Below are 9,706 nucleotides of genomic sequence, written 5' to 3'. Positions count from 1 at the left end.
GCTCCCACTATCTCCAATATGTTTGTTTATTTGGAAAGTTCTCCTCTAAGTGACTGACCTTTTGACCTATGCTGCTTCGACCTCCTATAGCAACAGTGGCCTTATCCATTCAGTCACCAACCTGGGATTCCTTCTCCTCTTCTTCCTACTCAGATGTCGTCTTTACATGGGCACTGATCCTGCATTGAGCTGGGTCATCATCAGCCCTGTCCCTTTCACCCTTTTCTACCAGATCCAACTAATGGATTTTGGACTGAGAAAGGGAGGACTGACTATTTGATATTAATAATTTACTGTTAATTATGTATGTGTGAGAATATAGTGATGAACTTTATTTTTTAAAAAGAATCCTTAACTTTAAGAGACACTGAAATATGTATGAGTGAAATGTGTTGGATTTTCTTCAAAACAATAAGGGGTTGGGAGAAGTGGGTGGGGGTAGAGGTAAAACCAAATTGCTTATAAACATAATTATTGGTGCTGGTGGTATGTACATGAGTGTTCATTATATTTTTCCATAACAAGAAATATTTTTTAAAGGCCAATAAGCAAATTCTCCCCCTATCATGTAGTTCTCAAAATTGTTGTGGTTTGTCTTTTTTCTTTTTTTCTTCCATTTGAAATATAACATTCTAGCAAATCTATGAGAAAACTATACTTTGGAATATTGTTTTGGGTGTAGTTTTAGAAAGAATTGAATGGCTCTAAATTTGAGTGTTTACATGCAGGTTCAGGGCAATTCTTTCATTAATGTAAGTCTTTTAAAAAGTTTCTTTCAAAAGCAATATATTTTCTGAGCTTCCTGTTCTCTGCAGCTTCCTGGCTTCTGGGGCTTCAGTTCCAGTTAATCCAGGGCTTCTCTGTGTTGTAGTTTCTGCTTGCCTTGTACCTGCACCTCTTCAATTCCTGTTGCCTTGCTACCTTGTGGCTCTTACAGTCAGATCACTTCTTCTGCCTCATGGATCTTATCTGTTCAAGCCTTCTGCTGCTTTGTGGATCTCAGATTCAGGACTTTCCCTCATGGTTTCTGTTCCTCATGGATCCTGCTACATTGTGGCTCCTGTTGCTTCATGCTTGTTGGCCCACTGTTGTCTTGATGCTTCATGGCTTTTTGCTGCTTTGTGGTTCTGCATGCTCATGATATGAGGCCCCCAAAGGCCAAAGGCAAGCAAAGAGGGTAACAGGGGGAAAAAAAAGGTAATCAGTAGTACTAGGAGTATAAATACAGCCAAGAAGTTGAGTGACCATTTTGGGAAGCACTAGAGAAGGGAGCAACAGATGCCCACAGCTGAGGAGGTGACAAGATATGCCAGGCTTAAGAGCTGCTTTGGACTGTGAACAATTTCCAAGTTTCTGTTCTTGCAAGAGGCTGCCTGCGTAGCTGACTTTGTCCTCCTTATTTCCCCATGAATGCTTCGATAAATCACCATCACTAAAAATGAAGAAACAAATAAATGAAATAAAAAACATATTTTATTTTCTCAATAGAATTTCTTTTTTTTTAATTTTATTTATTTATTTGACAGACAGAGATCACAAGCAGGCAGAGAGGCAGGCAGAGAGAGAGAAGGAAGCAGGCTCCCTGCTGAGCAGAGAGCCCGATGCAGGGCTCGATCCCAGGACCTTGAGATCATGACCTGAGCCGAAGGCAGAGGCTTTAACCCACTGAGCCACCCAGGCGCCCCTCTTAATAGAATTTCTATTAGCTTATTATTTTTTCTTTAGGTATTTTATATTGCAACTGTGTGTAGCAAATTAACTTTTCCCCCTAATAGTTTCCTGCTTATAGTAGAAATTTTCAATTTTGTTACTTGATATTTGACTGCCACTGATTTTTAAAAAAGATTTTATTTATTTGACAGAGAGAGAGAGTGAGAGCGAGCAAGTAGGCAGAGTGGTAGGCTGAGGGAGAGGAAGGAGCAGACACCCTACTGAGCAGGGGAGTCTGATGCAGGGCTTGATCCCAGGACCCTGAGATCATGACCTAAGCCACCCAGATGCCCCATGCCACTGAATTCTTAATAATTCTAGTTTTTTTTAAAGATTTTATTTATTTTTTTATTTGACAGACAGATATCACAAGTAGGCAGAGAGGCAGGCAGAGAGAGGAGGAAACAGGCTCCCTGCTGAGCAGAGAACCCAGCATGGGGCTTGATCCTAGGACTCTGAGATCACAACCCGAGCTGAAGGCAGAGGCTTTAACCCCCTGAGCCACCCAGGTGCCCCAATAATTCTAGTTGTTTTACTTGGTATCCTTGTTTCTTTTCTTATCTTTAAAAAAGGTTTTATTTATTATTTATTTGAGAGAGAGAATGAGAGAACATGAGAAGGGGGAGGGTCAGAGAGAGAAGCAGAATCCCTGTTAACCAAGGAGCATGATGTGGCTGTCTGATGGACTGGTATCTGTCTTACCTTAGGGCACTAATGGGGAGCGAGCGTATTTGGGATGCCTCCCGGCCATTGAGAACAAGGAAGAGAGGATAGCTTGCTGTTATAGAACCAGACAACTTGCATTACAAAGCATTACAAAAACATATACCACAGTGTGCAATACACTCCTATAAAAGAAACTGGCAAGACTCTCTAAGAAATTGCACACATCATCTCAGAGAAGTTGTATTCCTCCAACAAAAGATTTCAGAGGCCTCCAGAATCTCTCACCAGGCTTATTGGCAAGAGTCTTCTATATGAAACCAGTCCATAAAGACTGGAAAAAGTGGTTGTCATCTGAAATGCATAGATCTTAACAAAAAGTTATGATACATATAAAGAAATAAGCATGGCTCAAACACAGGAGCAAAATAAATCTCCAGAAATTGAGCTAAAGAAGTGGAAGGATATAACTTACCTGAAAATAGTTCAAAATAAATCTTGCCATTTGCAATGACATGGATGGAACTAGAGGGTATTATGCAGAGCGAAATAAGTCAATCAAAGAAAGACAATTATCATATGATCTCTCTGATATGAGGAATTTGAGAGGAAGGGCAGGGAGTTTGGGGGCTAGGGAAGGAAAAAGTGAAAAAAGATGGTATCAGGAGGGAGACAAAGATAGGAGACTCTTAATCTCACAAAACAAACTGAGGGTTCCTTGTGGGTGGGGAGGTCGGGAGAGGATGGTTGTGTTATGGACATTGGGGAGGGTATGTACTATGGTGAGTGCTGTGAAATGTGTAAGCCTGATGATTCACAGACTGTACCCCTGGGGCAAATAATACATTATATGTTAATAAAAATAATTCAAAATAACCACCATAAAGACGCTGTACATGCTCAAGAAAATCATGCACAAACAGAGACAGAAATTATAAATATGAAAAAAGAACCAAACAGAAACTTTGGGACTAAAGAACACAATAATTGAACTGAAAAATTCACTGGAGGGATTCAACAGCTGCCTTGCTCAAGTAGAATAATCAATGAATTCAAAGAAAGATCACTTAAAATTATGCAGTCAGAGAACAGAAAGAACAATGAAAAAAAAGAGTGAAGAAAGCCTAAGGGACTTACAGAATACCATAATGTGGACCAATATATACATTATGGGAGTCCTTGAGAAAAAAGGAGAGAGAAGGGGGCAGAGAACTTATTTAAAGAAATAATGGCTAAAAACTTCCCAAGTTGAGGAAAGGAAATGGATAGCAGATTCAAGAAGCCCTATAGACTTCAACTAGGATGAATCCACAGAAATCCACAGTGAGATACATCATAGTTGAGCCTTGAACAACATGGGGACTGGGAGCGCTGATTCCATCTTTTCAAAATACAGTAAAAAAAAATCTGCGTATAATTTTTGATTCTCGTTTAAACTTAATAGCCCACTATTGACCAGAAGCATTACTGATAACATAAACAGAGGATTAACACATATGTTGTATGTTATCTATATTATATACTATATTCTTAAAATAAACTAGAGAAAAGAAATGTTATTAAGAAAATTAAAAGGAAGACAGATGCCTGGGTGGCTCAGTCAGTTGAGCATCTGACTCTTGATTTTGGCTCAGGTCATGCTCTTGGAATGGTGAGGTTGAGCCCGTAATTTGGGCTCTGCACTCGGTGGGGAATCTGCTTGGTGTTCTCTCTCTCCCTCTCCCCCTGTTTGTGCACTCTCTCTCTCGCTCGCTAAGGTAAATAAATAAATCTTAAAGAAAGAAAATTATAAGGAAGACAGAATACATGAACAGTACGGTACTGTATTTATATTTTAAAAAATCTGTGCATACATTTACCTGTACAGTCCATATTCTTCAAGGGTCAATTGTATAATCAAATTTCAAAACACAAAGACAAAGAGAATTTTGAAAACAGCAAGAGAAAAGCAGCTTGTCATGTATATGGAAAACCCTAAGACTCAGCAGATGCTTTGCAGACCAGAAGGGAGTGGGATAATATATTCAACATGTCAAAAAGAAAATGCCAATCAAGAACTAATATATTTTTAACATTCGTCAAAAAATGAAGGAGAAATAGACTTTCCCAGAAAAACAAAAGCTGAGGGACTTCATCACTGCTAGAGCTGCCTTACAAGGAATGTTAAAGGAATGCTTCAAGTTGAAATGAAAGGACGCTAAATAGTAATATTAAAGGGTATGAGGGGGTGCCTGGCTGGCTCAGTTGGTGGAGCATGTGATTCTCGGGTATAGAGATTACTTAAAAAAAAAAAAAAAAGCAAATAAAAGTATAAAGCTCACTGTTAAGTACCAAGACAAACACAGAATATTATAAAACTGTAATGGTGTGCATAAATCACTTTTAATTCTGGGTATAGAAGTTAAAAGACAGAAGTATAAGAAACTATAACTACTAAAACATGTTAATAGATGAAGAATATAAAAAGACACATTCATGACATCAATAACATAAAATGTGAGGAGAGAGAAGTAAAAGTGTTAAGAATTTCTAAGCAACTGAAATTAAGTAGTTGTCAGCTTAATACAGATGGTTATAACCACAAGATGATTTATGTAAGCCTCATGATAACCACAAAGATACTGATAGAAGATACACAAAAGAAAATGTGAAAGAAATCAAAACGTGACTACAAAAAATAAAATTACTGAAGCACAAAGGAAGACAGTAAGAGAGGAAAAGAGGGAGAAAAAAGACACAGGACAAACAGAAAACAATTAACAAAATGATAACAGTAAGTCCTTCCCTAACAATAATTATTTTAGATATAAATGCATTAAACTCCCCAATTAAAAGATATATAGTAGCAGAATGTATAAACATCATCCAACTATGTTGTCTATAAGAGAATCATTTCAGATTTAAGGATCTGTATTGGCTGAAAGTGAAGTATGGAAAAAGACATTCCATGCAAATAGTAGCCAAAAGAAAGCAGACATATCAATCATATTAGACAAAATGGATTTTAAGTAAAAAATTCAAGCAGGACATAAAAATACAAAGTGAAAACACCTGAAAGCCTACTATCTTATGATAATAATTCTTAATATTTTTAAAACCATCCTTTAACAAATATACATGTAAATAACAGATGTATGTGTTTTATACTTTTAACAAGAACTTTATACTTTAACAAGAACTATACTTTTTTTTAAAATTCAATTTTTTATTTGACAGAAAGAGAGCACAAGCAGGCAGAGTGGCAGGCAGAGGGAGAGGGAGCAGACCCCCTACCAAGCAGGGAGCCTGACATGGGGCTCAACCCTAGGACTCTGGGATCACGACCTGAGCCAAAGGCAGCCACCCAACAGACCCAGCCTCCCAGGCACCCCAAGAACTATACTTTTAACAAGACTTTCATTGGTTACCTATCAGTTTCCCCTTTGTACATACATCTTCACAAGTTCCTATACTCCCTCTATGTAGAACACGTTAAAATTCTGGTGTGACTATCCCACGTCTTTCTCCATGTTTATACAGTCACATATATATAAGTACACAGTTACACATTCCATTCCTATATCAAATGTTTTTAAATTTCATCACAGATACACTAATACCTACAACTGATGAGGAATATATCAAAATAACAGTAAACCATTGTGTAAATATAATCCAGTTTAAGAAATACAATACATGAAATAACTTTTTTTGTTGTTAGAGCAACTCAGCAAAATAAAATTTTGGTTTCTTGTTGGACAACATTGTTCTACACAGACATCAAACAGGCCAAAGAAAATAAACAGAAACTTCACAGGCAAAAAAGGGAAAAAAAGAAAACGTTTACCTTTGGCCTTTTCAACCATCTCATAGAAACCGACTACTCATAGTACAGCTACGTACATACACACCAAAAAATTATTGGAAGGCTTGGAATAAGATTTTTTTACTGCTGTTTTGCTTTTTTTTTAAATGGTTTTATTTTCTTCTTTGAGATTATAATGAACATGGCCATACCACAAGTAAAGTCAGAAGTGGGGCAGAGAATGCTCACAAGGCTAGTTTTGTCATCTGAGATTACTAAAAATGGCTGACCCCTAACAATATGTACAAAAATATAAATATAAAATACCATGTCTCCTTTAAAAATACTTTTAAGAAAAAAAGCAGGGCCTTGGAAGTTTTGGTTCTTTTTTTCTTCCCTGTTGTAGATTCCTGTTGTGGTTTTGCATTGGCGGAGAGTGCGTGTGTCGTGTGTAGGTGGCACTGCCCAGGTGGGGCATGGGTGGGTGGGACTCTCCGCTTGAAAGTGACCGCGTTTAGAGTCTGAGATGGGAAATAGGGGCGTGGTGAATAGGATAAAATCCCTTTTCTATTACAATTTCAGAAGAAACCCCCAAATGTCCTGAGGGGGGAAATGTTTAAATGCTGTTAAGTTTAACTTTTCCTTTTTCACTGCCCAGAAATCCTCATAGGTCTTCTGTTTCTTAGTGTGAACTTTGCCATCCTCATCATCTTCTGCCACCTGTGTTCTTCACTGCCTAAGCCTCCCCATGTACCTCTCTATCGCCTTCCTATTCCCCTCCTCTTCCTGCTGCACCGTTTTACATCTTCTTCATCTTCCTTCTTGGCCTCCTGCCCCCCATTTTCCTCATAAGCCTTCCCATTAGCAGGTGCATCTCTTCTATTCTCTGCCTCCTCCACAATTCTCCTCTAAATCCTTGCTGGTGATCTTGGAGCTAGTGTCTACAGCTGTCTCGGACATGACCTGGCACACTGGTGATCTGAAGCTCTGGGTTAAAAAGAAAGCAAGAGTTGGAGGACCATGTTGATAAAGCTGCCAGAGTCTGTGGTGGTGGAGGTGTGTGGCAGAGTTGGTTACAATGAACCCGGAGCTAGACCCAGGAACAATGCAAAGATGGCTTTTTGGAGCAGCCAGTGGGGTTATGAAATAACTCTGTATCCCTTTTGCAAACTTATCTTTTCCTGTTTCCTCCTCTCTGAACTTACTACATTCCTGAATTTTATTTACCATATCCTTGTTTTCCATTATCTTCCACTTAAGCACAAAGTATAATTTATTTTGCTTCTTTATAAAATTTCATGAATGGAACACTCTGTATATATATTTCTATGGCTCATTGCTCATCACATACTAGATTCACTAATTCTCGCTGCTGTGTACTATTTCAGTGTAAAGGTACTCTACACCTCCTTATCCATCCTACTTTTTATGGTCATGTTTCATTTCCAGATTTCTTACTGCAATGATATTAGTGAAACCAATGTAACTGTGTTTGATGACAGGGAAAGCATTTCAAGGATTTTTAAGCTATGATGAAACCAGTTAGGAGGAAGTAAAGGAGAGACTTTTGGAAGAGAAACAACAAAAAGAAAAGGTCAAAAAAAGACATTTCCCCCCTCAGGAACACTTGGGGGTTTCTTCTGAAATTGTAATAGAAAAGGAATTTTATCTTCTTTCCTAATACTACTCCATTAGCTCTTCATCTACTTTCAACTACCATTTCAGATCTGAAGAAAAAGTGTCAGAAATGTCAGAAGAAATACAAATATTTAGGTTCAAAATTGCCAACTGCAACAGAGAAATCAGGCACTGTTCGGGAAATGGTAGCCTGGTTTTTGTATAGTCAGAATATAACACAATGTAATTATCACTTTTAAAATAAGACAAGTAGTATTCTAATGGACTAATTATGCAGTCTCAAACAGGTTCCTTGCCTTGCCTGACCTATATACTAGAACATCTGATCCCTTAATGCTGGGCTCTGCTCTAATCTACCTGCCCCTTAATGCTGGGCTCTGCTCTAATCTACCTGCTTGAACAAGTAGGAAATTATTTCCTTAGTCTAGGGTTTTCAAAGTTATCTGGTTAAGTACCCTTAATATTACAGAAGATTGGAAATCTACAGAAGCCACTCCATGACCGCATGTTACTTTGATTTCTTCTTTCATATTTTTAAAAAAGATTTTATTTATTTATTTGTCAGAGAGAGAGAGAGAGAGGCAGGCAGAGGGAGAAGCAGGCTCCCCACTAAGCAAGGAGCCCCATCGGGACTTGATCTGAGGACTCTGGGATCATGACCTGAGCTAAAGGCAGACATTTAACTGAATGAGCCACCCAGGCATCCCTATTTCTTCTTTCTTTAAAATACTGCAGTCTTTCTGATAAAACGGCACTGATCCATTATAAAATATCATTATAAAATCATTTGGCAGATAAACTGCAAATATTTTTATGCATCTTAAATTTGATGCTACAAGAAGATGTAATAATACTGCTACTCTATTTTATAGATAATGAAACTTGTAGAAATCATGAAACTCACAACAACGGTCATATTTATTCAGTTATATATAATGATTGGCAGTCAGATAATCAAATTAACACATACTAAGCCAGTTAACACTGTACTGTTTCTCGATCTCGGATGGACAGTAATCTACCTTCATAATCACCATACTATGCACAGAAAAGAAAAGCTTATTAAAAAAACTCACAAATATTAAATCGTTCTCAGTTACTGATATTAACACACAATGTCACACATCTCATCTCTCAATGCAAAGAGAACTTTGCATATGATCACAGTATCAATCCACGACCACGTATTGTTACTTTTCAACAGTGGTAATAGGCTGTAACACAACCCGCCTTACATCTAAGGAAACAAAGATTCACACAAGCATGAATATAAACAACTCCACTTAAGGTCCCACTCGCCAAATTGGACCCATAAACTCACCTGGAGGAAGACGCACCCATCTGCTCAACTGCCAGACCCTGCTCCAGTCTCTCACAAACTAGATAAGCTCGTGATCTAACTTTTTCAAGAATTTTAAGTAGTGGCCATGAGGTGAGTGAGGTGTCAGGCACAAATTTTAAGGAAGAACTCACTTTCAGGTTTGTATAAGGTTGTGTAAGTCAGTACTTACATAACTCTAATAGTGAATACCTTCTTAAACTTTGTGCCTTAAGGTTATTCCCATGGACCTTACTTGAGACGTTCCCGCTCACTGAAGCCTAAGTCCCTGGTCCCTTCTCATCTCCACCTTCTCGGGAGTCCAGAACGCGTTCCTCCGCCTTCCTTGAGAACCATTCATCAAAGACCACTACCATTCATCCAAGATGTTGACAACAACATAAAAGACAACTGAGCAGCAAGGCTCGCGGAGCCCGGACCTACGCCCTGCAGCAAAGACTAGAACAACACCAAATTGACTTTGGAAAAAGCGCCTTTGCTACGCGAAGCCGAGTTACATGCTGGGAGCATTCTGAGGGTCCAGGGTCCCCACTCCTGAGTATTTGCCCACGGTGGACTACATTTCCCAGAAG

General features: G+C 38.5%; 1 long non-coding RNA gene across 1 annotated transcript; it reads right to left on the bottom strand.

Annotated features, from left to right (window-relative positions):
* Positions 1 to 590: 590 nt before the first annotated feature.
* On the bottom strand, positions 591 to 9,663 carry LOC123391188. Its single transcript, XR_006605838.1, has 2 exons — positions 9,117 to 9,663; positions 591 to 1,432 (listed from the first exon to the last, which is right to left on the bottom strand). It is a non-coding gene; the product is annotated as an uncharacterized LOC123391188 (long non-coding RNA).
* Between the last annotated feature and the right edge of the window lie 43 nt (positions 9,664 to 9,706).

Source organism: Mustela putorius, unplaced genomic scaffold, assembly GCF_011764305.1.
Source record: "Mustela putorius furo isolate JIRA1106 unplaced genomic scaffold, ASM1176430v1.1 tig00000196_pilon_pilon_pilon, whole genome shotgun sequence".
NCBI lineage: Eukaryota > Metazoa > Chordata > Mammalia > Carnivora > Mustelidae > Mustela > Mustela putorius.
The sequence above is the reverse complement of the archived record's forward strand: the minus strand, read 5'-3'. Positions and strand labels throughout refer to the sequence as shown.